Genomic DNA, 4777 nt, shown 5'->3' with positions numbered 1-4777 from the left:
TGTCTCTGTGGAGTAATACTCCAAGGACGTTATAGTTCAGAGAAAATGGTAATGTCTATGTATAAAATGTGAATTACTTTAATAGGCTTTGACAGCACAACTCTCAACAAGACGATCCACCCCTGCTAATCTAGTGTGTATGGTTTCTCTCTTTTTTTTTTTTTTAAGTCTGAATATAATTTCTCTAAGCTGCAATTTATAATGCTAACGTTTTACCTTCATTAAGGAGGGGAAGAAAGCTTCTAACTGACTGTATTGAGCTATTGAAGAATGTCTTACATTGAAATTCTGATTTAGAGATAGTTACAATACATCTGCTTTGCATATCTTTGCCCTTTAAAACGATATTTGTGATATAATGAAGCACACAACTTGCAGAGTAGCTGGTAAGTCGCTTATCCATGGGTTTTTTGCATGTATGTACAAAGCCAGATTTATTTCCTTCCCTCCTTTAGACAAGAGAGCTTCTGTATCCTCAAAAACTATCTTTATGGGAAATCACTAGTGTGGTGGTAGCGATGTTGCTTATAACAGAGCTGAATATGGAAGATTTATCCTGTTCTGTATTTTAGGTTCCACTTATAACTTTTATGGGTCCTTATTTAAGACAAACTGCCTAAAGGTTGTCTGTCTCATTGAAAAAGGAGGGAGTAGGGCTGGACTGGCACCTCAAACTTTTCACAGATCCTGCTTTCACTGACTTTGGGTTTTGTTTCATGGGGTTTTTTGGTCGGTTTGTTTTGCTTTGCTTTTTACTTTGTGATGCTTTGAATCTGATTAAGATCACATAGGAATTTTGTGGTATACTGTAGCGAACAGAAAATCTGGTCTTCATTCCTTGAATGTCTCTTGATTCCTATGGCCCATGGGGTTCATATACGAGCAGATCACAGGATCCCGCAGAAGATGTACTGGCTCCCATCCTAAACTGGGGTGCAAAGCTTCATGCAGCTGTAAGCCAGCCAAGACCATAAAAAATTTCTGGTCCTGCCTTTTAAAGGATTGCTTATTGCGACAGTGATGTCCAATGGCAAGTGGTGAAAATGGGAGGAGGGGTGCAGAAAAGATGCATTTGAGGTTTTTTCCTTATATATGCATTTCAAACAGAGTGGTCTTTTTAAAAAGGAAATTACAGGTATCACTCAGTTTACAACTATTCCACAGCTAAAATTAAAGCTTAAGCAGCTATGTATTTATCAATTAGCATTATTTCTCTATCCCTGTCTGACTCTCTGTATTGTTGTAACTCCATCAAATAGTCATTTGCTTTTTTATGGTAATAATCCCTTCAAATTCACTCCTTTCATCTGGATCCCTGTATGTTGTTTGTTGTTCTGCTAAATCCTTATTACAGAGGCCTAGGAGTTCCAACAGCCTGATGAATAATTAGAAATGTTTTATCCCTAAGCTTCAAAAGGGTGCTAGAAATAATTATAAGCAAACATTTTATGTAGCATTCCATATCAATCCAATCCCAGCTTTACGTTGTTTGTACTTTAGATAGCGAGGGAGAGAGGGAGATCTTGGTTACCAGCTCCATCGGCGTAAAGAGGACAGATGTTGAAGTTGCTTGTAGCGTTCGTCTTCCCTCTCCCCTCCGCTCCTGGTGGTGGGTTGCTCAGTACGTCCCAGGGCTCGTGACACCTCTCGTCTCATAAGAGTATCGTTAATTACTGGTCAAACAAAATGAACTTCATTATCCTATTGGCAACCTGTACCATACTCTCTTGTCTGCAAAGTGACCTACAAGCCTGCACTATGCGTAAATAACGCCGCATCAAACCAGAGAAGAAAGCTCAGGTTTTGCAAAGTGAAAGTTGCTTATTTAGTCAAGACTAGATATGCCAGCACAGTCTTATTCCCTAGTAAATTTGGGGAGCTGTAGCAGTTATAGCTGTCCTTCAGCGGAATAGACTCACAACACAAAGTTTTTACACATAAGGCAAGGAGAGAGAGCTGTATCTTGAAAGCCTACAAAACTAATTGGAACACACCCAATGTCATTACATTTGACAGCATTTTGAGAAATACCCAATCACTTTGTCATCAATTTTCAATTTTGTCAAGAGAAAGTAGCTTTTCATTGGCAAACAACCTGCTGTCCCCACACTATTTGTGAAAGTGTCCTGGCAGAGAGTAGTGTCATCTCCAAGAACATTTTTCAGGCTCACTTTCTCTGTAAAACTTTTATTGAGGAGTTTTTAAAAAAATCCTAGAAAATTATGTTAAGATGAAGGGTTTTCATCCTGAAGATACCAAACATTTATGGCCCAGTACAACAAAGGACATAAATATATGATTAACTTTAAACTTGTGAACTGTCCTACTAGGTTTCCACTAAAACCAGTGCAAGTTTTGGTGATAAGGAATTTTATCTATTAGCTTCAAAGGGACTGTGAAAGTTTAATGTTGAAAAAGAATGAATTAATGTTAAAAAAGGGAGAAAAGAAGACATATTTACCAATCAATATGATGAGGATTCATGTGTGAAAAGCGAGGAACAATGTGGAGCTAAGGGGTAGCCGAGCAGCACCTTTCTACCAGTGTGCTGCTGTTTTTGTCTGCCTTCTCTCTGAAATGAATTCCTTCATCCTTTCTCTTACTTTTCAAGAACAAAAGGCAGTGTGGTATCAGTGCCCGTTTTGCTGGAGATCTGTATTTTTAACCTATTTCTATATTTTTATCAGTTTGTTGTTTTTGCTAGTAGATCTCTAATTTTCTCTTGGTTTCCCACCCGCACATCATGAAGTCATGGTATGAAGAAAAATGTCAGAAGGAAACCAGACTTATTAGATATGGTTTTCAGTGGTTGCAACACATGGACTCTGTAAGAACCGGTGAAAGCAATTTGAGTGGCACAGCAGAGAGGTAGAGAGAGTTTACCAAAAAGCATCGCTCTCAGCTGAGGGACTCAGGTGGTGGACTCTCCCTAGCCCAGGGAGAGCACCTCAGTGCATCTCTGAAAGCCAGCTCATGAGGGAATTCAGCAAGGGAAAACCTTCCTTTGCTGGGCCCTCTGGCAACCCTAACAGCCACTGGGAGATCTGAAAACGGTAAATGTCTCATGTGTTCGGTATCTGCTTGGTACAGCCACTGCCCGCGATGGGAGTCACTTGTTGGAAGTCAGGTTTTTCTTTCTCTAAGATCTCTGTTTCATATCTATAATCACATTTAAATTCCTATCTTCCTCAGATCTGTTTTATAACAGAAAGGATAACATCGACAACAGCATAGGAGTTGAACATTTTCTTCACTCTACTTAGCGTAAAGATAAAGGCGGTTGCCAGTGGCTGTGAAGCTGGTGCACTCAGGTTAAGCAGAGTTTGCTCTGCCACTGCATCCCTCAGCTTTGGAAGTGCCTGCTCAGGTCCAGCCGAGGCTACGCCAGCCTGGAGCTGGGAGTTAAGAGGTCCTGCCAATGGCAGTGCCAAGCCAACGTGACTGTCCCACATTTGGACCCATGCTGTCAATCCCGCATGGCACAGCGCTGCACTGTGCCAGGTGGACTTGATGCTCTGGCTCTTGGCTAGCTTGTGCTGCCTTTCAGTATGGATGTGCCTAAGTGTTTGTGTTGCTGAACAAAACCATCCAAATATTGCACGTTTGCTTGTGGTGGGAAATTGCAGCGTTTCCTGGAGGTCTCTTCCTCACCTCTGGAGGCAGAACGCAGGCTAAAGTTGCAATGAATTATCGCAAACCGTATCTTCCACTGCACAGGCAAAAGGGAAATGATTTGGACTTCTGAATAAGCTCTGTAAGAGCCAAATGACTTGTTAAAATCACAGATTGAAGGATCTACAATTTTTCAGTTTGGAGTCAACTCCCCTCTGATTTTGCTCCTCCAAAAAATAACTTTAAAAAAGTTATTGTTTGGAAACATTGCAACCCCCCCCCAACTATATTTTATGTGCATTGAAAAGCTTATTTACTTTTTTGATTAATATGCAAATGATGCGTGCTTCCAACTTTCATCACTGCTTAAATACCGTACATGCATCGTAAATAACCTGCCTATTCAAGTTTTATCTTGTCCACTTTACATTGCACTGCTCTTGTAAGGGAAATGGACTGCATTTAATATTGATGGCTCTGTATGTGTCATTTAATCGTCCCTATTGATTGGATTTCATCAGAGTGTGGGGCTTGGACAGAAGCTTTGATTATACTGTAAGGAGTCTTTGCAGTTTTCTGTTACTCAACACCATATCAATGCACCTTCTGGTGTGATATCACTTTCATAATCAATACCTGGAAAGAAAATAAAAAAGAGGCCTCCAGGAAAGGAAAGCAAAAAAACCCTGAATCAGCCTCTAATTCTCTTTCTGCACATAGATTAAACCTCTCCAACTCAAAGAACGTTTATTGTGTGGTTTAACGTAAGAAATGGGGGGAAAGAAAAAACCTGAAAGACTCTCCATGGGTTGTTTGTTTAATTTCTACATCATTTTTTATTTATAAGCGCCAACTCTTCCTTTCAATGTCCCTAGCTGATGTTTGATAGTGGATAATTCTTAACAGTTACATGTCATGTTTCAGTTAACTGTTTCTCTTGATCTAATAATAATGCCATAAACACATTATTTGACCAAATTGATACCGTAAGGGGACTCTCTGCTTATCAAAATTCTTTCTGCTCAGAATGAGCCATCTCAGAGCTTTCAAAGAACATCCCTAATTTGACTCTGTCCCACAGTGGCTCAACCTAATCCGCGCTCCAGAGCCACACTGGTATGCACTCCTACATCCCAGCCTCCAAACGCCAACCGTAACAGCCAGG

The sequence above is a fragment of the Gymnogyps californianus genome, chromosome 7 (assembly GCF_018139145.2).
Source record: "Gymnogyps californianus isolate 813 chromosome 7, ASM1813914v2, whole genome shotgun sequence".
Taxonomy (NCBI): Eukaryota; Metazoa; Chordata; class Aves; order Accipitriformes; family Cathartidae; genus Gymnogyps; species Gymnogyps californianus.
This window is presented reverse-complemented; position numbering follows the sequence as displayed.